The 27,708-nt window shown below is 38.4% G+C and overlaps 1 protein-coding gene across 4 annotated transcripts in view; it reads left to right on the top strand.

Moving 5' to 3' along the window:
• unc5a (unc-5 netrin receptor A) overlaps positions 1 to 27,708 on the top strand; it is a 310,292-nt gene that overhangs the window by 14,977 nt on the left and 267,607 nt on the right. The window lies entirely within an intron of this gene.

Here is a 27,708-nt window from a genome sequence, read left to right as displayed (position 1 = left end):
GTTCCGTTTGCAGATGCTATTACTGGCTCTTATAATAAAAGTAAAAAGAAAAAACTTATGTAATTAATATAATAGCTATTTTTTCAAAATGCTGTGTAAATATGTCCCCGATTAGGTGAATTAAAATGCAGCCTTATTAATGAGCAAAACGTTCGGATGTTAAACGCACTATTTACACGTGGTTGGGAGCAGGTGTAGATTTCTTTCGTACCAACTAACATTTGGAAAATACGAACATTTTAATGAATCCGAAAATTTACGCCAGAACCACTTTACACACGATTTACACAAGAATTCGTTCTGCTCGTGTTTCATGAATGAGGCCCATTGTGCGTGCCGTGTACATTTTTTTTTTGTGTGTGTGTATTTTATCTTGTACAAAATTCGCTTCTGCCATAATTTAAATGATATTAGAATAACTAATTCATTAATTAATTTCTATTGCATCATTACAGGGCTCAAGTCAAAAAAGCTAATTCACAAAATGTCCTTGTATTCTTGTTTCATGCATTTTATTGACTGGGAATTATTTTAAGACAGTAGATTGCATATGAAAAATAATAGCACAACTCTCCTAAACAAACTGCATTATTTGAGGTATTTTTAATGTCTGTAAAACAATGGTGCAGCGAGTTCCAATAACAACTTAAATTTTGATATGCACACAGTTATTGTATCACTTCAAGAGACTTACTTACGCTATGTAGAATATATCTTATATGTTTGCCAATGGAAGGGAGAATTTCAATGAGATTACAGTAATATCAATATAGTTTTAGAGTTGAGTTACAATAAGTTTTTGCTTTAATATTTTTGAGAAGTTTACTATTGGTTTCAGAAAATCAGTTAAGCAACTGGGAAAGGGGGCAGATTAAATATTAATATCCAAGATTTAACATTTGTAGTCAATTTTATGTTGCAACCAAAACATAAATATGCTAGTTAACAAATAATTTGTCTGCCTGTCTAAAGAAGTATTTCTAGTGTACTATGCCAGAGAAGTGGAGTCATAAATATTTTGTGTGCTTTGCAGGGATGGAAATTAACTTTTTTGTCCACCTGCCACTGTGGCTGGTGGATTCCAAAATCTACCAGCCACTCAAAGTTTTTACCAGCCACTTTCTTGTTTTTAACCGACAATGTGTAACTGCATGTGAAAATGAATACTACAAGATCTACAATACTTAAGCCGTTAGATGTGCCTCCTCTAAGGCCACATTTACACATAGCCGGGTATTTAGAGAAACGAATATTTCCCCCCCTCCGTTTTCAATAATAACATCGTGCACACAACCATCATAAATACGCCGTCGAGCGCCATCATAACTATGCCAAACCTAATAGGCGGCAGTGTAGCGAGAAGGATAAAGGCATGCAAGCCAATCAGAATCCTCAGAATCGACAAGAGAGAACCTAAAACCCCCTTTCTCCCAGTTGACACGACAACATATAACTGGCGTTTTCAGAAATCTCCACTTTGGCCGGAGTTTTTAGAAACAATCGTTTTCTGGGATAAAAACGGCGTTTTCGTGTAAATGACAGGCCAAAATGCAGAGAAATATCTGCGTTTTCCCATCGTTTAAACGGGGCCTAAAAGTGTCAGGGTGAAACCGCATGCTACTTTTATTTACCCGCCACGGTGGCTGGTAGGTGAAGCGAGTTTACCAGCCACAACACAAAATCACCAGCATTTGGCTGGTGGCTGGTGCTAATTTCCATCCCTGGTGCTTTGTGTAAAGCTGAGAGTGTATTTGTGATTCAGAAGAAGGTGTAAAAGACTGGAAGGTATGGACTGAAGTGTGAAGTTTGTGACAAAGTAGACAGTTTTTTGAAAACATCAGAACAGCAATTTTGAGATTAAAACAGGCGCACCACACTATTGTGTCCTGCGGGGAACTCAGCTTTGATGTGCTCAAAAGGAACCATTGTTGGCTGGGAACGCACCTTTTTTTGAGTGACAAATCAATCTTGATGATGTGAACCAATTCATGTTCTGCTGCCTTCAGCTTTTTAAAGGCTTTTCATTCCTTTTAATTGAGAATGATGTTCAGTGAGGGGAACTGAAGCGCTTTCAAAAGAGAGTGAGGGAGGTCATGGACAATTTCACTCAAATTTCTTGCGAAGAAAATGATCATGCATATACCTAATGAGAAAATCTATAGGAAGCAGAGATACTGTACCACAAAATGACATGTTTCAACATAAAGAGATATTTTCTTTAGAAATATACATAAACATTCATAAACGAGTCTTTACTTGGTTTAGATAAACAAATCTTGTGGTTAAGCTGGTTATTGCATGGTGCTTCAAGACGGTTTGTCAGGTTTGACACCAGTGATGGCTTTAAAACATTTTTTTTTTCACAGAAGAATGAAAGCCATAGATGTTTTGACATGAGGGGAAAGTAAATAAAAATTTTTGGGTGAACTATCCCTTTAACTGGCTAGACTTTTTTTTTTTTTTTTGCAAGTAAAAAGTAAACAACCAATTTCAACAGATGCTCAAACATGCTTAAATATTAATGTATTCATTAATAAGGCTTACTTTGCATGTGTATGTTCTTGAATGTTGCTTGTTGGCTGTGGTAAATGTTTGTATTCTATTGATGGTTAGTTGTGAGGGATTAGCTGACTGTTTGATCGGTGCTTGGAGGGAAGATCTGGCTCACCGGACACCAATTTTATTCTTCTGAGCTAAAACTGCGCCCTCAGCGCCAGCCTCCATTTTCTCATCCACTCCATCATCTCTCACACTGTTCCCAGGTGTGCACACATACACACACTACACACATACATTTTCATGCCTCTCAAACCTTTCCCTTTCCCCCCTCTTTTTCTCTCTCACACTATTTCAGTACAACATATTTCAATAGTTTATTGTAGCACATGGAACTAGGATAATTTCTATGGAGCAACAAATTATTTGTGTCTTTATTCTGTACATTTAAATAAACTGCATAATTAATTGTCCATCAATTCATTGCTTTCAGTGTTGTTGCTTGTTGCTATAGATGGCTCCTTGTGCTGTGTTCCTCGTGAAGTTCCATCTCATGAAAGTTAACATGAAGTTAACTTTTTTTTTTACCACTTACGACATATAACGAACAGCCACAAAAAAAAATGTTCTTGGTGTATTTTATCTGGTCCTGTCACAGAGAATTATGGGAAATGTAGTTTGTTTACACCTATCTGCTCATAAATGAGTACCAGTAATATTTCTGGCAAACATCCTTTCTTTAGTTTGTAAGTTTGTTTCTTTCAGTTTAGTTAGTTTTACATTTTCCTTCCTTCCTTCCTTCCTTCCTTCCTTCCTTCCTTCCTTCCTTCCTTCCTTCCTTCCTTCCTTCCTTCCTTCCTTCCTTCCTTCCTTCCTTCCTTCCTTCCTTCCTTCCTTCCTTCCTTCCTTCCTTCCTTCCTTCCTTCCTTCCTTCCTCCCTCCCTCCCTCCCTCCCTCCCTCCCTCCCTTCCTCCCTCCCTCCCTCCCTCCCTCCCTCCGTTAGTTACTTACTTACTTACTTACTTACTTACTTACTTACTTACTTACTTACTTACTTACTTACTTACTTACTTACTAGTTGCTCCTAGGTGAAAATCATAAGTCTCAAATTGACACTAATAAAAAAAAGCCACATTATTTGAGTATTATTTGAGCACAGTGGTGCAGTGAGTTCTGTTCCAAAGCATAACACTTGGGGTTAAAATCCCTAATAACAGGAGTGAGCATAAGAAAGCACCACTAATAAGAGAGTTAACTGGTTTGAACTAGAGCAGGATGTGTGTGGCAGCTCTCAGAAACGCAGTAAAAACCACAGTGCCGAGAACGGACATGGAGCTGGTTTTAAAAGGACATAAAGGAAGAAAATACTGCTGGTCAGCAAAGACAGACACAGAGGGTTGTGTTTTTGTGTTTCAGTTCCTGACAGTCTTGCACCAGACGTGTACTTATCTTCGACTGGGACTGCTGCTGAGTTACAATATAGGATCGACTTGTTTGGCCTCTTTCTTCCTGAGCTGTAGACCCACAGAGACTCAGTCTGCAGTGCTATCAGTAACTTATATAGTCGTGCTATCATCTCGAAAGTGACTGCCACAAATATCCGGATGAAACAGTTTATCACATTTCATTGCTTTTCAGATGCATTTTAAGACAAGGACAATGTGATTTATTATTTATGTTTGCATGGCCATCCTATACCTCTCTTCCAACAGGCTAAAAATACACTATTTATTTAGGATCCGAAACACTAATGATGGTTCGCATGCGGTGAAACAACACATTAGTGTGAAATAAATTGGCTTTGAAGATTGTTTTCATTGATGCACAGCCAAGCTCATGGGAAATGCAGCATGCTTTTGGTTCCCTCTCCCAACCCGACTGTTTGTCTAGACACCTCATTTGTTCAAACTGCCATTATAAAGCTGAATGAGGAATATCTGCTCTGGGAAATCCTCTTATGTAATCACAGAGGGAGGAAGTTGCACCGAATCGTCTTTTGTGAAAAAGGTTAATCAGAGATTTGTGTGTCAGCTACATTAGCCAAGACTTCAAACGTCGAATGACACATCAAACATCAGGGATGTGAGATAAAACTCTGTCTTGATGGCTTAAAATAGCGATCATTCTTTTTTGGGCTTCTCAAACTTGAAATTGTCAGCTATTGTACAGTGGTTTATCTTGTTTCACGTTTTATATTTCGACTGTTCCTGGGATAGTGGATGGTCTGGTTTCAAGATTTTACACTATAAATTTGTAAAACCCTAGGTTAATGTTCTTATTAGCATATTTATGAGGTCAAGGCAATGATTGAATGAAAACCGCTTTTGACAATGGCTGGGTAAATTTCAGAATTGAAGAACTGGTTCTCTCTTATCTGTCTATAGCATTATCTATATATCATGGCATTTAGCAATATTTTAAATTGGCTTTTATTTTTATATTTTCATTTTAGTTTGTAATTTTGTGCTTTTGTCATTTTTATTAGTTGTTTAAATAAAAACAACTTAAAAACAAATTTAGCTCTTTGCCAAGAGAAATAGTGCAACATTTCTATATATTTTTTGTTTTTTTGTGAATTGTCAATTTTTTTTATCTAGTCATATTTTTTTTCCAGCTTTATTTAAATGAAAAACATGATTTTTATTAGTTTTAGTTACTTAAAAATACTAACACTCTTTGAATTTCAATCAACTTTAATTCTGCTTTCTATAATTTGAATTGAAATTTAGCATCCTGTTTGCTACTTTAATTCAAATTCAGGAATTGAAAAGGAATTTGAAAATCATCCAAAATTCAGCTCTGGTGGACATGTGACCTTTTCTATTAAAATAGAATGCCATCAAAGTCTACTCTGGCTGTTTTACGTTTAATTAATACTCCACGTCTGTATGTCTTTGCTGCTAACTCATTCAGAATTGCTAGTTTGAATGTTTCTTTGCCCAGGGTTAAAAGTGGACTTAGTTTGGGATTTAAAAAGACCCAGGGTTAAGCACAGTTTGAAGTTCAAGATCTATAAAAGCTAAAGCTAGTTTTTGTATTGTCATGTAACTATTGTCTTTTCGTGGGGAACTGTGATTTATTTTCTGTACCTCTCATTTGGAAGCACAGCAACTCTCAGAAGCCCGTAATAGCCTGGGTTACCGGACAAGGTTACCTTGCCAAGCTGCTTATCATGGAGAAAGTGGCCTGCTAGGACAAAGCATTTCAGAATTTTATTATCATTCAAATTAGAACATATAGAGGGCTTCTCTCCGATTGGTGAAATAATGGTGGTCATTTATCTAGCTAACACCGACCTTTCATTTTCCATTCATGTCTTATTAGGGGGGCATACATCATCATCTTGGCATAATTAAAAAAAAAAAAAAAAAAAAAAAAAACCCAATTGATTCATAGTAGAAATGAGGAAAGGTGGTGCTGTGCTCGGCAGGTGCTGCTGGCTGTCATTAGTTTCAGAGTCTGGCCTTTTGCTGTTGACTTTTCCCATCGATGCCGTTAGCGTTGGGAAAACGTGAGCCTAAGGCGACATGTATCCTTATCAGCCTGCCGAGTCGTTTATAACCCGCAGGTTAAAACATAACCAACCCATGCCACAATGCATTAATGTGATTTTTATGTCTTGTGTGTTTATCAGTTTTTATGATAGATTTGCAGTAGATTTTGTCTCCCTAGGCTCATAAAATGTCTTCTAAACCCAGTAAAGGTGTGCTGTTGGACTGGTGGGATTTTACATTGCTATATTACGTATTTAGAAATATTGAGTGCATTACTGCCCGCCCAGTTTTTCAGTTGCGTTGTTTCCTTGGTTCATTCATTTTTCCCATAGGGGATTTCTAAAAAGTCTTCATTAAAGTGTTACAAGCCATGCACCGAACCAACCAGCTACAAGTTGAATCACAACATTGCACACTGTCTTTTGAAGCAAAAAAGTATTGTAAATCGGACAAAAAGACAAAGGTACAGGACTGTGTATTAAACAGGTTTAATGAGGGAAAGAGCAATAATCCAATCAAGCGTTGCAAACAACATAATCATATTGAAAAATATGGAGAAATCTAAAATGAGGCCTTATTAAATTAATTTAAAGTTGATTAAATCTAAAAACTAAATATTTTAAGTTTATTGTGGAATATGCATATACACAAATGTAAGTATTTTGGGAGTGTAGGGAGACCACATTTACAATTATGATTACAATTATAGAGATTACAATTATGTAACTTGCAGTGCTTTATGGGATGGGTGTTCACTGCAAGCTCTTATGGCGCAATTTGACTTTACTTTGACTTTAATTGGTCGAATTTTCTGTACAGCTACAGCATTGTAGTTTTTCATCTTGAATTCAGCTTTTAAACACAATTTTAAAAACAAGTTAACATAATGTGGGCTGATGGCTTCAACAGAAGCGAATATGTTCAATCGATTACCTTGTTGCTCACAATAGGGCTGTCTTTAATAGTTTGAAAGTTGAGTAATGTATTGTTAAAAATCAACTTCCCTTTTTGGTAGTGAAATGTATTTGGATTTGAACCTGCATTGTCCATATGAGTACCATGGTGTAACACTTTCAGGACTTTTCTGCTCTTTACTGACAGGTATGAAAGTGACCTGTGGAGGGAGACCTCCTTCATTAAGTCTGAAGATAATGCACACCTGGGTGGGCTGATGGGTGGCGATTAATGAATGAGAATTCCCCCTAAAGCTTTCCCTAATGAGAATACTGCATGAAACCAGTTCTTTTCATGTGGACTGATGGAAGGAAGCCATTCTCCCCATAGCCCTTTTAAAGACTAATTGAATGGTAAAGCATTGCCTGGGGCGTTTTGTTGTCAGCTCATTTGGCTCCCCATTCATCTCAATCCGTCATAGTGTTTTCATTTTTTCTTGGCAAAATTCTCAAGGAACAACCCACTGAATGTGACTCTAATCTGATGATGTTGAAATAACATAAATGCCTAAGCACCTTCCCCAACCCAACCCAAACACGTCTCACTTTAACCGTTTCTAATCAATGACAGGGACGTGTGTCCCATGAGTTGTGGCGCCGTCAAGCCCAGATCGAGATTTTCTCTTTCGTTTGACATTACTCAAGTGAAGCAAATGGATTCCCTGAAAAGATAACTAAGTCTTATCTCACTGGCACACTAATAAAAATGATGGATAATGCGGGCCGGAAACAATTGAATTTCATGTACGTCTCAGTCATTCAGACGGTCTGTGAGAATAGACAGGTTTCTTTTTAGCTGTCGAAATAATCAAATTGTTATTATATAGATGGGTGTTTCTTCAACGACGGGTAGTTTTATGCCCCATTCTATCATTCTAACTAACAGATTTCAACTTTTTTCACTTTGTGTCAAGATTGCATTAAAGATTGCACACCCCTGTGGTGAAAATAATTGTTTTTAATGTTGTTTATATGTCTATATCTGGTGTTTTGAATATGCTTTAAGACAAACCATGTGCAAATTCATAAGTCAACACCATTGCTGAGTATTTTCGCCTTAAACCTACAGTGAACCAAAGTAAAAAAAAGAAAAGAAAGTGTTTTTAAATCGCTGGTGTTACGTCAAAAATGACATTGTAATCAATCACGTCAACGTGCGGGGCGGGTTTTAGCAAATCATTAACTATGCTCTACCAAGGGAAGGGGATTTTACGAGAAGCCATATTGTATATTTTTCTGTTGATGTGAAAAATCATGTAAATTTAGCAATATAGTGAGTGAATTATGTATATGATGTATATTACGATGTTATGATGAACTATATTCCTTTCTCCACTGACCTTCTAAGTTGTTCAAAGCGTTTCCAAGTATACTGATTTTCATAGGCAGACTGAGATGGTGAACGGGAACATGGTTTGTGGTAACATTAGCAACACGTTATTAGCTATTTGATAACGTGGTCAAGCAAAAGGCTAATCATATTAATTACATCATGTGTCCGATGTTGTAAAGTGTGATGCATAAAACGCATTACCGTTTTGATACATTTGTAGACGAGCCTGTATAATTCACTCATCCACTTCTTCTGAATCAGTTTCTGCTTCAAACATATATGGCTGAAATAAACCAGTATTTCCACTTGCCATTGTGTAGCGTTTGCTACAGTAAAGTTGAGCGAGTGGATCTCTGAGCTGGTGTGAGTGGGTGGAGGCGGGGCTAATTTACATATTTATGGATCCTCGTATACTAAATTAAAGGACAAGTTCGGTATTTTACACTTAAAGCCCTGTTTACAGATCGTATCTGATGAAATAGAACGGTTAAGATTAAAATTTGGACACATGCTCCTGTCGCAAGAATTTTAGGTTTATTTAGGACCTATTTTGCCAAACGTGTCACACCCGTGATTCTTCCGTTGAGAGCTTGAATAATAGACACTCAAGCGGCGGAGTAATACCGCACCTCACACAGCACATTCAATACAAGTCATGGAGTTGGACAAAAACTATAATAAAACCTGTTGGAATGCATCTTTTTCAGCGATTTTTTTGGGGACCGTATCAGTGAACACCCCTGACCACTCGGTGAGTTTCACGTCTTTGTAAACGAAAGTTTAATGTGTTTTAGGAAGGAATCTTCCAGTGGCCATAGACAACCATTGTGGGGGTGAGGGGGGAAAGCGATATAAACCTAAAATTCTCGCGACAGCAGCATCTGTCCAAAGTTTAATCTTAACCGTTCTATTTCATCAGATACAACTTGTCCTTTAAGCAAGGGTGTATAGTTACATTGTCTATTTTAAGACAAGAATTTTGAAAAAACTTGCAAAAAAAATATTTCATGTCAAGGTCAAAGAACTAGCGGAAAATAAAGCTGACTGTCGTCGGCTGCGCCTCTGCCAAAATTGCGCTTGAACCCAAAAGGACTAAAGGTGACTGTCAGCTAGCACGTGTGTTCTGCGCCGGCATGTAAGTAAATATCTGTCTATATTAGCAGGTATCAATAGTCTATTTTCATCATTCAAAAAGGGAAACCGAAACTAGGACTGCAGATACACAAACCGTAAAAGAAGGCTTACCATTTTGAATATCAATCATGCCGATCACTTTCTTTATTCCAGTCGGCTCATGTTATTATTAAAATATTTCTGCATTCGAATGCTCAGGTAAAATGACTTAAACTTATAACATTACATTATATGCTTGCTTTCATCACTTTTATTCTTGTTCACTTAGCTAAATAGCCAACCAGAGTTCTGTCTCTCACAGATGACAGATGCCAATTCAACATGCTGACTCAGCACAAAAAAACCCAGGCGGTGTCCGACTGTGCGGAACACACCGAAAAAACGAAGCCGACTGACGCTCAAAAATGGCCTGACATTGTCCAATGGCCGACGGTCGGCTTGGTGTGTCCCAGCGTAATATTTACATCCTCTCAGTCATCAAAAGATGATTGTAAGAGTAGTTCAACCAACATCTGATGTCGAGAGTGCAGTAGAGCGTTTCTGTTGCAAATAGCAGTTGTTTGACCTTTAATAATCTTGACATTCTCGACATCCTCATTACAGTAATGCATTGCCAAAGGCAGTAATGTGGTATCTTTAAACTTTGCACTAGCTGCCTGTGTGTGTAATTAACCCTGCATCCTCATCAGGATTCATATACTACATTTTCCAGTGGCGTCATGCACCTATTTTTCTTCAGGGGGCACCAGTGGCAGTTCTGGCTCACTTGGTGCCCTTGGCAAGAGAAGAACAAAGGGCAAAAAGTTCCTAGTTTAAATGTCAGTTTAATCTTTTAGTGTACAAGGGGACCCAAAATAGCAGATTTGACATACACTAGGGCTTTTTTATTGATTAATCAGGGATTTATCGGGGTAATTTATCGATTACAGCTGTAATCAAACAATTAAAGTCACACCCTCATTCTAACTAACTTTAGCGGTAACCATAGCGACAGTATCAAACATGGCGTTAACCAACAACATCGTTTAATGCTTTGTAAGCGGTTGCAGAGAGTATGTTTGAGCTGCATGCCTCACAGCATCGCAGCCATGGCAGCTCGTAAAAAGCAGAATGCTGTATGAACAGCCGTATTAAGCACAAAATATAGGACTGACAACCGTATTCTAGTGCTGTGTAAAACTTCACTGTAATGGTCCAAATATTTTCGCTGCCGTCTCGTCGTTTTGAGATAAGAGAGTCGGGATGTTTTCTTTTCAGATGCTGCATAGAAGTTGTGCTGCTGTGGTTTGCCATTTTGGTTTTCACAGAGTGTGTAGAGCACCATTTTATTTGGTCTCTCTGCTAAAAAAAATTCCCACACTTTAGATCGGGCCAAAATATAAATGGTGAACAATTAATCCGTGCAAGTTAATACACAGAAAACATTTTTTTGCCGTGGTAATCTTTAATCAAAATCCGAAAAGTTACTTCCGGTCTGGAATGGCGTTCCTTTTCTGATGACGTCGGTTTGACGTTAGTCTGCTATGAGCAGAGATGGAGAGGAGGAGCGCTTAAGTAAAACCCTGCCCTCTGTTCAATATTCCCTTTCACTTGGAAATACGTCACAACACTGGAGAAAAGTCGTGTGCAACTTCCGGTTCACGGGGACTTTAATGTCACTTTTTATAAATTTAATGCATCCTTGCTGTTTGCTAAGATCTAGTCTCTAAAATAAATCAAGTATCTCACTGTAGCAAGAATAAAAATATGGAAAAACAGCTTACGGTACTGACAATATGAAATGCACAAAATTTCAGATGTGTAATCATTGTAAAATCCCAAGCAACAGTAGAGCCGATTTGAACAGAGCTACGGGCCAAAGTTTGTCACTAATAAGCTCAAACTCTTATGCTCACAGTAATGCTGTTTTGCTCAAATACCAAAATAAACAGCAAACATTCAACAGTTATTAATTTTCATGTATGATTCAACTCTTCTTTGTTGGATCGGTGCAATGTTTGATGTCGGATTTAGCTGTGTGAAATGGCTCTGAATTCAAGATTAGGAAATAAAAATGTGTGATAGGCTACCGTTTGATTTTTTTTTTTTTTTTTTTTTTTTTTGAGATACCGGCTGTTCAGTTCAGTGACCTCACCTGGGGATAGAATTGATCTGAGATGCAATGGAGTTTGACTGCTGTCTTTTTGGCCAGTGGTGATTTCCTTATCACGTGTAATTAAATAAACAAGATCTGTTTTTCCAAGTGATTCACTGGAAGGTCAAGTGAATGGGTGATCGAGCTGATTTCGTCCAATCTAACGTTCTCCTGTCTGCCTCTCTCTGGCACGCGATAGGTCTGGAGCAGCTGCGAGTGAGTGGACGTGTGTGTAATGTGGATTGCTTTGTAAACATTAGTCCCATAGGCACAAACCGAGAGAAATAAAAAGCCCTGTCAGTTTGCACTGTGTTCAATATGTCGCCATAGGCACACGTTGCACGGTTAATACGATAGTAGGATGTGGCATAAAATAGCTAGTGCAGACTTGACACACGTATAGATCAGAGGACATCAAAGAGGCACTTCCCACCTCGTTACAAAGAGAGATGATAATTATAACAGCCTTATGTCTTAGTCTGCGCATGACCGTTTGCTGGCTGGCATTATCAACCATCCACAGCAAGGCGTGTGGAAGCCGTGTTGGGGAAAAGCATCTCTGTATCTGCAAACTTCTCCGTTATTCCTTCAGCATGAGCCCACTAAGGAGACAGTGGATGCCAGACCCCCCCTTAATCTTCATATGTCACTGTCACTCCTCTGCAAAAGCAGTATATCTGCCGCTTGCAGAGCTATTTGGCTGGAGATGGAGTCGCAGGCCTGCCTAAACGGGTTGGATTAACGGCACTTTCAGTCCCTGTCTGTCTCGCACCTTTGCAGCACTGTGACCGAGTAAATAGCCTCCTTTCAGACGACTGGAAGGAAGTTCCCCAGGGAGAGATGCACATTCAATCATATATCATCCCTCGCCCTTGGCCTGCACTCAGGCCTGATTCTGCCTACATCACCCATGTGTTTCTCTCAACCGTGTGCCAAAGAGGCACAGTAACAGAACACGTGCAGTGGCAGTGACCGGCTACTTTTTAAGTCACCTTGGCACCGCAAGTAATTTACTGTACATTTTACATTTACATTTACATTTATTCATTTAGCAGACGCTTTTATCCAAAGCGACTTACAAATGAGAAACAATAGAAGCAATTAAACTAGCAGTAGGACAACAGTATGTAATCTCTCTCTCGGACCTTCATCATGACTGTTCCCTGCTGGTGGAATGATCTGCCTAACTCAGCCAGAGCTGCTGAGTCTGTAGCCATCTTTAAGAAACTGCTGAAGACGTATCTTTTTCGGCAGCACTTGAGCACTTGATCCAGTACTACTAACACTAACACTTTCTTTTCTATTCAAAAAAAAAAAAAAAAAAAAAAAAAAAAAAACTAAACTTTTGATTTGTACTGTGAAGGGTTATAGCACTTACATACTGTTGTCCTACTGCTAGTTTAATTGCTTCTATTGTTTCTCATTTGTAAGTCGCTTTGGATAAAAGCGTCTGCTAAATGAATAAATGTAAATGTAAATGTAAATGTAAGTGCTATGACCCTTCACAGTACAATCCAACGCATTTTTTTTTTTTTTTAAGAATAGATAAGAAAGTGTTAGTAGTATTGGATCAAGTGCTCAAGTGCTGCCGAAAAAGATACGTCTTCAGCAGTTTCTTAAAGATGGCTACAGACTCAGCAGCTCTGGCTGAGTTAGGCAGATCATTCCACCAGCAGGGAACAGTCATGGTGAAGGTCCGAGAGAGAGATTTTGTGCCTCTTTGAGATGGCACCACCAGACGCCGCTCACTTGCAGAGCGCAAGTTTCTGGATGGCACATAAGTCTGAAGTAATGAGTTAAAGTACAAGGGAGCAGTGCCAGTGGTTGTTCTGTAGGCAAACGTCAGTGACTTGAATTTGATGCGAGCGGCAACCGGCAACCAGTGCAATTTCGTGAGGAGAGGAGTGACGTGTGCTCTCTTCGGCTCGTTGAAGACCACTCTAGCTGCAGCATTCTGGATCAGTTGCAGAGGTTTGACAGTGCAAGCTGGAAGACCAGCCAGGAGAGCATTACAATAGTCCAGTCTGGATAGAACAAGCGCCTGAACAAGAAGTTGTGTAGCATGCTCTGATAGGAAGGGCCTGATCCTTCTGATGTTGTACAAGGCAAATCTGCATGACCGGGCAGTGCTAGCGATGTGGTCTGTGAAATTCAATTGGTCATCAATTACAACTCCAAGGTTCCTGGCTGATCTTGATGGAGTTATGGATGACGAGCCTAGCTGAATGGTGAAGTTGTGATTAAGTGCTGGGTTAGCCGGGATTACAAGTAGCTCTGTCTTCGCAAGGTTTAGTTGAAGGTGGTGGTCCTTCATCCAGCCAGAAATGTCTGTCAGGCAGGCTGAGATACGAGCGGCTACCGTCGGATCATCAGGCTGGAATGAGAGGTAGAGTTGTGTGTCATCAGCGTAGCAGTGGTAGGAAAAACCATGTTTCTGAATCACAGATCCTAGTGATGTCATGTAGATAGAGAAGAGAAGTGGTCCAAGCACTGAGCCCTGAAATTTTTGTTTATTTCAAGTTTATTCAAGTTATTCAAGTTTATTTATTAGGTATCATTAACTAATAAAAAACACTTGGGTAAATTAGTGTAACAAAAATGAATTAATCAAGTTATTTTTAGAGTCATTGTTAATTCGTGTTCATTCATAATACAATAAGGTTAATTTATACAAATCAATTAAGTCTTAATGTATTAGTTATAGAAATGTATATTATCCAAGAATTAATGCAATAAATAAAAAATGTTTTGTTAATAAAATCTATCTCTGTAAGATACTAAAAGATTATTGCAAAATAAACTTCCTATATATTATATTATATTAATGTTTTCATATTATATTATACTTTTTTAATACTGATAATTAGAAATGAACAGCAAATCAGCATATTAGAAGGGGTTCTGAAGGATCATGTAACTTTGAAAACTGGATGAATAATGCTTAAAATTCAGCTTTCCATCACAGGAATAAATTCCATTTTAAAATATATTAAGATAGAGAACAGTAATATTTCATAATATTGATCACATAAATGCAGCTTTGGGCATAAGAGGCTTCTTTCAAAATAATTAAAGAAATCTTGTTTACCCCAAACATTTGAATTTGATTTAATATTTTTGTATTTATTTTGTTTCAGTTCTTTAATGTTTTTCAATAAACATTAAATCATATCTGACAGAGATGGAAACTTGGAGGCACTGTAGGTCTATCTCGAAAGTTTTATGCACATTGCTAAAAATCTATTTCTTTCTAAGCTGAAAACGAATGGTATTTTTACTTCTGCAACCCTGCTGTGCTCTATTACAGTTGCACTGTTTAGATCATGACACCATTATTGCATTGTGGTCTGCTCCGTTGTGATGAACTTCTATTGAAGCTGCTCTTAAACCAGGACTGATTATGGTCCTGCGAGGCCCCAGGGCACCAGGTTCTCTGGAGGCTCCTCGTGTTGCAATTAATGTCCAAATAACAAGAAATAACATTGAACCCTCCATGGGAGTAATATACTGCAAAAGAGGTGACAATGTATCATGACTAGTATACAGCATTATTAGATTTTTTCTTTGTTTATTTCATGTTGTGGCTCTGGCTGTTTAGGTTGTTTAGTTTCTATATCAATTTTAAACATGCAGTGGCTTGTCCTCCGCTAGCCTCTCCGTTAAAGGCAGATTGTCCATTGGCCGGCTCCATAGTCCCTCATTGATCTTCAAATGCAGTATGGAGTGCATCAAAATGTGTGCATATTTCAAATAGTGAAGTTTCTTTATGACCACAGACCAGGTAATATGAATATGGACAATATTATCGCTAAAAATGAGAAAGAGAGAGCATTGTAGATCACATTGAGGTGGCAGCAAGAAATTGTTCTTCTCTAACCCCTCATAAAGTTTAATGGAGTGGGTTATTATGGGCTCACAACAGCATAACTCATGAGAATCAAAGCGAGGTGCGTTCGCCGCGTCTTCGCCTGTTTCACACCCTCGTACACGCCTTTATCACATCTGGAGAAGGAATGAGTCACACCATTGACACTGTTAATTCATAGTTATCTCGAGTGGTTTCGAGACTTTATTACAGTCCAAAAATGAACATCAAATCTTTATAAAACCGTTCAGAAACTGTGACAAAATCATTGTGCACACTTTTTATTATCAGAACGAGTTGCACACGCTTTAGTCGGACAGATGTAATTATTTCTTTTACGTCACATTTAAGGAAAGATCTGATAGCGCGTGAATGACTTTCACGCAAGTTGTAGAAGGACTTGCTGAAGTGTTTTAGAGCCTGCAGAATTTGGGGTCAAGCCATTACCCTCCCTAATGTGCTGTGAGATTGCATGCTAATTGATGCTGCATGCTAATTGATATTAGCTCTCGCCATATCTGTTTTACACATTTGCGCACAATGCAAAGGTGTCTTTTTCAGCCAAGTTTTAGGATGAATCTCTCGCTCACATCTTGGAATAATCTGCCGTATCTGTGCTACATTACCTGCTAGCGGGCGGCTTGCTAGAAGAGGAAAATTCAGCTGGAATGGCACAAAACAAAAGGAGCAGGTAACTAGCAGGGGAGCTTTCCAGTCAGAGGTGTTGTTGTGTGATGAAGTGAAGGTTGGTGCGGTGCCCTCTCTCCTCCCCGACTCCCCTGTAGCGTAGCGCCCCGCGTCCTGGGGGAAATCTCGGCAGGCTGTCTCCAATAAGAACGTGCTGAGGGAGAACTCCGATAAACAATCCAGATCCTCCCTTGCTCTGTGTTTTTGCTGCACTTTGGGCGCCAGGTAACCTTCTGCCAGGAGCTGAGTGGCAGGTAGAGATGTTTCTCTCTATTTTAAGCAGCGTCTAACAAGCCTCGTCAGACAGACTGCAGGGGCCTTATACTCACTGCTGGCATAACTCAAACAGAGAAGCCAGCAGACTCACCGTCAGCCAAGCACCACCTGCCACCCAGCACCTCAGCAGAGCTCTGCAGAAACCTGCACATATGTACACACACACACACACACACCCACCCCTCGAGAGTCCGCTGATCAATATGAACCCCCCAGACAGAGTGCGGCTCCGCGGGGAGGATGCGTTCTGAGATGAGAAGGTTAATTTGGGGCCGGCGGCCTCAATCACTGCGAAGTCCAAGTAAATATGCTCCTCAGATGAATAATGCAGATTCGACCGCAGCTGAAATCTCTCAAGTGAAGGGATTTGCGATGTGCTCGGGGATGTAAGATTTGGTGGTCGATGAAGGGGAGATGAGTCTGCGGTTCGAGTTGCGCGTCGTTTTTGTCACGCCGCGACTGTGGCGTGGCAAATGGTGTCTGTGCTCAAGAGGATAACTCCGTAAATGAAGACACGGCTTGTGCTTGTGAGGGTTCCTGGAAAAGATCTGAGAATTTCTCTGAAAACATTTGAGTGCATGACGAAAGAAGATACCAGAAATAAGTTTTCATGTGAAATTAGCACTATATTTTTCTGGTAGTAAACTAAATGTACACGTCGTTATGAGTTAAGTAGAGACTTTTTCTTCAGAAAACGTTATTAAATGTATTCTTTAGGGAGAGTTCCTGCAGTAGGTGGCGGTGTGGGCACTTTATGAAAATGACAGCTGCACCTTTAAGAGGAGCTCAGGGGGCAAAGGGAGGGCCGGGTTGTCAAGTTGATGACTGCTGGTGACAATCCGAACTATGCCAAGCTTGTTATAAGAGTACAACGCACAGGTACGAGCACAGAGCATCATGATAGAGATGTGTTGGAGGAGGAAAATCAGGGCAATAAATATGTTCAGATCTGTTACCTGCCAGTACAGCTGTGGGGGTGTACTTTAATTAGGGACTGATCCATGTGATGTTTGTGGTTCAGCGAACACTGAGCTATCTGTGATAAGTTGTAGACATGCTCTGGTTTATGGTATAATCATCCTTAGATGCTTAGAAAGGCTTGATCCTTAAGCTCAGGGATCAAAGAAGCTCGCTTAGCTAGCGCACTCTCTGAATCGATCTCTGCTTGTTTAATACCATGTTATTTGTGGTAAGTTATGCTGAAATTGATAAAAAAAGGCAAGAAATATAAATAGGCCATATGCTGTAGGCAACTGTCCAAAACATTACAATAATAACAGCTTCTCTTTTTGTCGAGTAGCTTATGTAGGATTTGACTGCGCTAATACTCCAAATCTAGGTTTCGTTTTTTTACTGGCAGAGGTTGGAGCGAGTTCACATACGCAATGGGGAGCGTCAGAGGACAGGGAGCGAATGTTGCACTCTCGCATGACGCCAGGCAGCCGGGGCACCAGGGGCCGGAGAATTGTCAGTCGGTGTCTGGGAGGTGTGACACGTGTGACATTCACGTCCTCCGCAATTATCACTGCTATGATGTGTGAGCATTAATGATGTATGAACGTTCAGCGGGGGGTTGGGGGGAAGCAAGGAGTCTGGAATCTCAAGACCTTGTTTTCTAATGAAACTAATAGAGGTGTAAACCTAGCCAGCTTTGTTGTATTTGAGGATGCAACATCTTTAGGAAGTTTAAAGTTGACGTGAAATCAAAATTACCCCAATTACTTAATGGATATTTCTGTTACATTTCTGGCCCTAATGTTATTCCTAAGTAAATGTCTTTGTAATCCTCATATATAACAATTTGCTTTGATGGGTGAACTTATTTTCATTTCAATCTGATACCAAGTATTATCAAAGCTAATATTGCTGAAACTAATGCAAATAATTAATGTAATTTCTGAGGATAAAATGGGTAATTATAGCCATTTAACATAAAAACACTTTTTTAATGTTAAATAGGCCGCACTTGCTAATTATCAGGCCTTTTTTATTAACAACAATTATACAACATGATCAATCATTGAGCAGCGTCTATGGTTACTTCTATTATTAACTAATAGCCATAATGAACATAACAATTAGCTTGGTTATTTACAGAAATTAAATATTGAAATATTACACTGCTCTCTGTGACTGTGTTGAGCATTTCTGTTTAAGTTCAGATGAGCAGAAGTAGAAATATCTCATCCTTTTGATAACAAAGTTCTTTTTTTTTTTACTTCAAAACTAATGTATTATTCAAAAATGTATTAATACATGCTTTAAAAGTGCATCAATATTTTTATGTGAGGATCAATCCTCAATATAGCACCAATATCGTAAAATCCAATATTTCAAGAATCATCCTTTGATTCAAAGCATTTCTTTCTTTTGTGAAACGCATACATGTTCCACAGAAGAAAGTAAGTCATGCAACAACAGGAGGGTAAGTAAATGATGACAACATTTTTATTTTTGGGTGAAATGGAAGGTTTAGCGTAAGTTCTGCCAGGAAGACTCAATTGCTACGCCACTTATTACTTTTAATCTATCCAATCGTATTCTAATACTCGTAGTATAAAAGATTGGTACTTACACGTCTGAGTTCGCAGATGCTGACGCTAACATTCACCTCCATCCTCCCCACCACCACCAGGATGGTCCCTTCCCATACCTCCCAGGGGGTCGGCTGCGCCCGTGCCTTCGTCTTCAGGCAGGAAATGCAGAATCCGTTACCCTCAGATTGTGAGTTACGGACGGGGCCTACGCCAAACAACTTTAAATCACAACACTTGTTTGCTGGGCTGTCAATACATTCATGCTTTACGTCATTTTGCCTCCCGAGTCTTTCTGGTAGAACTATCCTTTTAACTGATAGCCAAATGGTTTTAGTTTTAAATAAAAAAAGCCATTACTATATTTATACCCTAGTATGTACCAGCATTAAATCGCATTAGATTGTTTATTCAAAGCAATTAAATAACTAGGGATGCACCGATATGAAAATTGTCCGATGCCGATAATTCTTTATATTTGAAAGCTGATAACCGATATATTGGCCGGTAAATATAAATCCACATTTTTATATCATTTTTGATAAACTGATTACAAAAACAAAAGTCTTCCATAAAATTTGTACCAAGCACACAATTTTAATATTCTCATTATCATTTTTTGTAGCCGATATGACAGACTTGTGCTGCAATCATATTTAAAGCTTCTCAAAACCATCATGGTGAAAAGTGGGCATCTTTAGTGTCTCAGCTGAAGGACATAATCTTTTATTTATCGGCTTTATTATATCGGCCACATTTTATTGTTAGGCCGATAATGATAACATAAAAAATGACCATATATCGGCTGATACCGATATGGTGGCCGATATATCGTGCATCACTAGAAATAACAAGACTGTCTGTAAAAAAATTCATAATACATTTAATTTAAAAATGCTCGTTAAAATGTTAACAAAACACAATAATGTATTTATTCATGGTTTAATACAAAGAGCCAAAGCGCCTATCACACAGTAGACAGTATTTTTTTATTTATCAGAAAATGTTAGATGCAGTGGAACCCCCCCCCCCCCCACACACACAAAGTTTAGAAATGTGTTTTTTTTAGAAGTTTAACTTCTTTTAACTTTGACATGGCTTTTTAAACATGGCTCTCTTTTGTGAGATGTGAGTGAAACGATCAAAGATGTTCGTCTAGCACATTTTTACATAATGGAAAATCAGCACAGAAAATGCTTTCTATGTGAGTTTTTAATGTTTTAATGTAACATTATATTTTTTATGTGTTTTTTTTATGGTTTTAATGTAACCAAGATCTTCTGCACATTGAGCTTCTCTTTAAAACGAATTTGTAAAATTTGTATTGCATGTTTTTGTTTTTGTTTTGTTTTTTGACATTCACAGTTTTTGGACTGAGAGTCTGAACGAGGCTAAATTCTGCAAAGTTTTGAATGAATAACACAGCAGCACCGCATCTAGTTCAACTGGATAGGCAAACAAAAACATTCAAACAGAACAACAACTCTTACATCACCTCGTGCACTTCTGATAAGGCTGCCTGACCCACACCTTAAATTCGATAACATCGTTTTTGGATTTGAATGTGGATTTTTATTTTAAATTCGATAAATATTTTATTCGCACAGCTCTTACTAGCCGGCCTCCGTTACTTTGTTTCAGCTGGAAATGTCATGTTACAGAACTAAAATGGGTTGCGAATGCCACTGAATGTTGACTTTGAAGTGTGCTCCGCAAACGAATAGTTTAAACAGGGAATACCTTGCAAAGAATTGTTAAAGTAAGCTGAGGTGTTTGTCTTTGCTTATGCTGGCTTTACAAGAACACAACATAATGGTAAAATATTCATTCTCTTTTCCAGAAATCAGATAAAATGAATCGCAATTAAGCCGTTTGAATAGAAACTTGACCTAACAAGCCTGGATTGCAGCCTCTTTACCGAAACAGACAAGATGTCTGATTATCACTAATTAAAAATGATTAAGCACCTACTTACCTGCATCAATAACCATTGATTGAGAGGAATGCTGATGCGGGGAAGGTTCTGGAAGAATTCCAAAACACTTTTAAATTTCTATGCTCAAACCAGAGAGGATGCTCATTGACCCAAACAACCAATCATTAAAGTCCTTTGCTTTATTCTCTCCTTCAGAAAGCACACGGATCCATTTGCTTCCTCAGCCGCTCACAGGTTGCATGCCATTAATTGAAAGCAGAGGGAAGTGTGACCGTAGTCTATTTTAGTTTTTCAGCATGCTGAAAAAGTAATTTGTCATATTTTATAATGCACTGAGAGCAATACTGCAGCCCTTAGCATAAAATTCAAGAGATGTCTGGTTTATAACTTGGAAAGTTTCAGTTTAAGGGTGAATAGAAGCACTTCATTTATATGCTGGGTGTTTGTTGGCTCTGAATTCAAGCTCAGCTCATGATGGCTTTATTTTCCCACCACGATAACAGGTTCATGACACAGCATTGCTAATTGTTGAAGAGATAGTTCACCCAAAAATAAAAATTCTGTTCTCATTTACTCACCCTCAGGTTGATCCAACATTGTATACTGAAAGTGAACGAAGTCAATTCACAAAAGGGGACATTTTGAGTAATGTCCTGGTTGTTTTTTAAGCTATTCATAATAATCTTTCACTCTAGTTTGCTCTTAACTTCTCTGACCGGATCGGAGTCTGCGAGTTGAACTTGAGCACTGGATTAGTGAATGAATCATGCAGTCCCCTTTGTGAACCAACTGAATCATTAAAAAACATGACTCAAAGACATTCTCTGACCAGATCTGAGTCAGTGAGATAAACTTGAGCACTGGATTAGTGAATGAAACATTCAGACCCCTTTATGAACCAATCCAATCAGAGAAGGTTCTTTGAGTCATGTTTTTTAATGAATCAGTTGATGTCAGCAAATTGAACTTGAGCACTGGATTAGTGAATTAATCATTCAGTCCCTTTTCTGAATCATCTGATTAATTAAAAAACATGACTCACGGACCTTCTCCAACCAGACCGAAGTCAGTGAGTTGAATTTGAGCACTGCATTAGTGAATGAATCATTCAGACCCCTTTGCGATTCAACTGATTAATCAAAAAATATGACGCAAAATGATTCGTTCACCACTCATACATGACTACTACTATCATTAACTCATCAAGGAGAGCAAATGTGGATGTCAAGATTTTCAGTGAGTAATGACTTTGCTCACACAAAGCTGTCATATGAATTCAGAGGACTTGCACTACTCATTTAAACGAATCACATAAAACAAATGAAACGGTATCTAAAAACAGTTGAATACAAATGAAACATGATTTTAGGCGCTAGTTACAGTTACTCCATTCTGCTTTCTTTCTATCTTCACCTCTGACACATGTTTGAAATATGAAAAAATTAATATTTTATAGATTTGCTTTCTAACTTGCGCACTTCTGTGTACTTGCTCTATAAAGTAAATGCAAGGCTGTAACAAAAGCTTCTGTCTAACGGCAACCTCTGCGCTGAAGGGAATTGTTGTTTTTTTGCATTGGGTTAAGAGTCCTTTCAACAACGGTTTCCTCCAGAACTCATATCCATAATTAATAAAGGTTGGAGGTAAAAGAGCGTTAACAGTGGGAGAGTCTTGGCTCAAGCATCAAATATTTGATCATTGCTTCTGATTAATAACGGCCCTGATACATTTCTGCTTGGCACACATGTATTAATTATGATGTGATGAAGACAGCTCCCTCATGGAAATGTGCAAGGAATGTGCTTGTCAATTAATTGGTCTTGTCAAATTAAGATTCTTCTCTGGAGGATGTGTTTATGAAAAACCACAGTGGAAATAGTCTGGGTGGACTATAAGGTTCATTTAGCTGATCTACAGTATGAGTATACAGCCAATGTCTTTGTGATGTGTTCAAGCAGGTGCAGTAACCATGGTAACAACAGACACCGGATGATGTGTACAGGGCATTAGAGATGATCGCTCAAGGTGCTGTGATTGTACGACTTACGTCCACACGTGACTATCTGTCAACTACTGTATCTATCATTCGATCATTCTATCTATTCTGATTTTTGTGTAAAGTGTAAAGAATATGATAGTCACATTGCAAAACCCTTTCATTAGTTTGAACTTCTAAGCTTCTGTTATCTCTGTCTGTTGTTTGTTATATCGTTCTGCATATTGTTCTGTATAACTTTCTATCTATCTGTCCCTTATCTACTTTTTTTAAGTTTTAAGAATGTGATAAAAAAATTAGGCCCTGTTAACTACTGGTATTGGATGCGTTGTGGTCGTCCGGATCACAAGTGGGTGACGCCAAATAGGTGTAAACGGGGTCTAAAACATTTTGAACTTGTCCACTTTCGACCACTTCCAGAGGTAGTTGAAGACATCCGACCAGATTGCTTTAATAGTGTAGACGCTTATGTGGTCAAACGTGATCGAACAGACATAAAATACGCCAATTCTCCGCGCCTACTGACTCAATGTGTAAACATTATTGGAAGTGCGCTAGCCAGACGGGATTTAAACTTTATCGGCTGAAGATCGAAGTTTGGTTTGAAGATGAAATGCGTACCAAGCACAATGTTCTCTCATCATGCGTTCGGTGTGGTCTTCCGTCTATGTTTTTCCTTCGTCTCCAATCGCGTTCATTTGTAAATTGCACAAGCTTATTTTGTCCATTAGATCGAAAGATCTGAAAAAGCATTCATTTACTCACCCATGGACCCTCCATCGAACAAATTTAGAACAGAAGTGGTCGAAAGTGGAAAAAAGAGACTGATTAAAGCACCAGGTGTGAATGGGTATCTGTTTCCCTCGTCTACTTGTGATCTGATCGACCAAAACGCATCTTAATACCAGGTGTAAACAGGGCCTTAGATCTATTGTTCTGTCTATCTGTCTGTCTAACATTCTAGATTGCTCTATTGTTTTATCTATCATTCTCTATATCACTCTATCATTCTATCTATCATTCTCTATATCACTCTATCATTCTATCTATCATTCTCTATCTATATCACTCTATCATTCTATCTATCATTCCATATCACTCTATCATTCTATCTATCATTCTCTATCTATATCACTCTATCATTCTATCTATCATTCCATATCACTCTATCATTCTATCTATCATTCTCTATCTATATCACTCTATCATCTATCTATCATTCCATATCACTCTATCATTCTATCTATCATTCTCTATATCACTCTATCATTCTATCTATCATTCTCTATCTATATCACTCTATCATTCTATCTATCATTCCATATCACTCTATCATTCTATCTATCATTCTCTATCTATATCACTCTATCATTCTATCTATCATTCCATATCACTCTATCATTCTATCTATCATTCTCTATCTATATCACTCTATCATCTATCTATCATTCCATATCACTCTATCATTCTATCTATCATTCTCTATCTATATCACTCTATCATTCTATCTATCATTCTCTAATCACTCTATCATTCTATCTATCTACAGTTCGATATATTGTTCTATCTATCATTATGTGTGTTGTTCAATATATCGTCTATCATTCTATCTGTTGTTCAATATATTGTTATATTGCTCTCTGTATATCATTTCTATCTATATCTACAGTATATATATCTATTCATCTATATATATATATATATATATATATTCTATGCATCGGTCTTTATTGTGCTATTGTTTTTTTGTTTATCTGTCATTCTATCATTATTTCTACAAGGAGATCAAATACACTTGAGTACGAATGTACAATTGAAGAAGTTAAATGATGTATTTAATTTGTGCAGCAAAATGCAGTTACTACACCAACACTGAAAGAGAAAAATGCATTTAAAATATTTTGATTGATTTGGTTGATCAGTTTCTTTCTACACCTTTTTTTCCAGGGAAACTTACTTGTCACAGGACAGTGTGTGGTTGCTGTGCTTTTGCCTTTCTAGTGCTCATTACAATGTAAAAATTCTACTCCCAATGTCTGTTTTTGCAAAAACAGGGAACAATTTTTTATATATATAAATTTGATGAGGAGCCTGTGCTGTACTAATGAAAGACCATGAACGCCCCTTCAATTGCACAACAGAAAACAGTTTGCTATCTAACTCAAAGAACTGCTTTTTCCAAGCTCTGTTTGTGAAGTGAAAATGTAGAGCCATTACATTCTAACTTGTGACATTATGGTAAATTCAGTTATGATTATTGTATTCAACATGTTTTAAGAGGATTACCAAAGTCTCTGTGTGTTTGTGTTCGCTTAAGCTTTCTTTGTGCACCTCAGAGTCGAAAGCAGAGGAACGAGCCGAGCCGAGTCTCTCTAATGCAAAGCGTAATTACTACAGTGATCCTCTTGCTTACAGCTTGAGGAAAATGGAGGAATGGATAGACAAATGGTGTAATTAGAGGATTAGGAGGTCTTGGGTAATAGGGCAATAGCAGTACCCACAGCTAATTATCCTGTTTCCAATTTCCTCTTTTATTAGTCCTGGTGTGTGTGTATTTGTGCACACACTACACTATTTTTAGGACAAACAAAGCAAGCAACATCCCAGTGCATGAGGTTTGGTTGTTTACTGTAATAAACACCCTATCAGAGGAAAATAATGCTTTCATTTTTGCCGTTGGCATGATGTGCATGGCTGGTAGCATTGCACAGAGAAACACTCATTACTATATAATGTCACAACAATTTGTTTGTACTGTCAGTGTTTTCATATGTCAACCGCTAAAATACGAGGAACTAATAACTCAGACCAGAGAGAGAAGAGAGAACCTACATTAAGATGACAGCTAATTTTAAAGCAAACATTTTGTCGTCATCTTTTTATTTCTCTATGTAATTTAGAACTCTATAGGACGTATGAATATATATATATATATATATATATATATATATATATATATATATATATATTAAGGGTGTCACGATTTCGATTTTAAATCGAAATCGATCGAAATTAAGTCACAATCTCGATCATCGAATTAAAAAATGGAATCGTCGATACTGCCACGCCCCCATGATGTCACGTTCGGTCGGCTTGTCAAGCGGGAAAAAACACGCGTGTTGAAATGCTGCGAGTCAACCGCGTCTATGACAACTCGAGGTATCGCACACACCAGACGAGAAACGCCGCGTCGCGTCTATGACAACTCAAGGTATCGCACACACCGGACGAGAAACGCCACGTCGCGTCTATGACAACTCGAGGTATCGCCCACCGGACGCGCACAGGCTACTGTACAATTAAATACGTTGCTTAGTCTGCAGTCTGAAGCACTTTATCTCAGAGAGCGTCCGTTAACTGAATGTATCCTGAAAATCCGATAACATCAGCAATTTTCATTCAATCAGCTGATTTCTGTAAATGAATGTAAAACATATTGCAGCACAGTGTAAAGTCATAACGACGATTTGAGACAAATAAATGTATATAAAATGTATTAATTTAAAATAAATGTAATATAAAACTATGTGAATGGCGCTCTGTGGCGCGGCAGGATTAATTTTGAACAAGGTCCCGAGCCGTTGCTGGGCGCCGTGGACAGACGGCGAATGGCACCGCCGGTATGTGTGTGTGTGTGTGTGTGTGTACACTCAGAGAATAAAGTGTTACAATTTTAAAGACGTGGCTCTGCGCGACGTATAGATTTATCTGTTAAACTGTTTGTTTGTTTGTTTTGTTGTGAACTTGAATGTCATCTTCTGTGAGGAAGACTGCAGTTACAAAAGAGAAACTAGATCGCAGGTTATTTTGCTTAAGTTTCCAATTGACTGAAGATATAAGTTATTGTTACATTATGTTCTTAATAAATGTTTTAAATTTGACAATGTAGTGTGGTACATTGCGAACAAAGGTCAGATATTATGCATAAAAGTTTGGTCTAAAAATGGCATAACCTGTGCTTAAAAAAAAAAGAGAGTAAAAACCGAGAATCGAATCGAACTGTGACCTTAGAATCGAAAATTTAATCGAATCGAGGATTTGGAGAATCGTGACACCCCTAATATATATATATATATATACAGCCAGCTCAATATTGAGCATTGCCCCAAATCACAGTCCTCTCACCTTTTAATTTTTTCCAGTTAACTTTCTCACCTGGAGACAATCCCTCGGAGAGAGAAACCTCATTCTGTCTGTCATATTTACTCTTCTTTTTCTTGTAAGATGAGCTTCACACCGCCGTGGCTTAACTCTGCTGAACCGCGAGCAGCACTGATGTAGCTTTCCATCACCCGTCACAGCCTGTATAAAAAAAAAAAGAGTGAGAGAGAGAGGAAAATTAATTAAATTGTGCGGGGACAAAGGCCCCGGACATAAAGGTCTGCTGTTAGCATTTTTCTAGCCCATTGATTCCTTGTTACAACTGCACATTATGGCTCCCAGAATCCTCATAAATCAATTTGCACACCATTGTCCTTTTGAGAGAGCTCTCCCTAACACAGCACACTGCACTGCGGAGGTGACCATAATCTATTGTTTGAGTTTAAGAACTCTCAGCCGGCACAAGACCCCCGAGACTCCGGAGGATGGCTACATGAATCGCCGGGCCTGGAGATTTTTCTAAGTTCGGTCAGCTTGCTGTGACACGTGGGAAGACAACAGCGGATCTCCAGGAATCCAAACATATGGGATCTGTATATTCCGCTCCATCTACCTTGACCCACATATCAGCGAGTGCATTGTTCGTGTTTGCTTGTTTATCTGATGCTTTGTTCTGCAGCAGATGTGCCCGCTGCGTAACTGGGGAAAATAATTCAAATTAGAGTGCGAGTGTGAATATTTAGGTAACTAAACGTGTGCTATTATGAGT

The sequence above is a fragment of the Phoxinus phoxinus genome (genome assembly GCF_949152265.1).
Source record: "Phoxinus phoxinus genome assembly, chromosome: 12".
Classification (NCBI taxonomy): domain Eukaryota; kingdom Metazoa; phylum Chordata; class Actinopteri; order Cypriniformes; family Leuciscidae; genus Phoxinus; species Phoxinus phoxinus.
The sequence above is the reverse complement of the archived record's forward strand: the minus strand, read 5'-3'. Positions and strand labels throughout refer to the sequence as shown.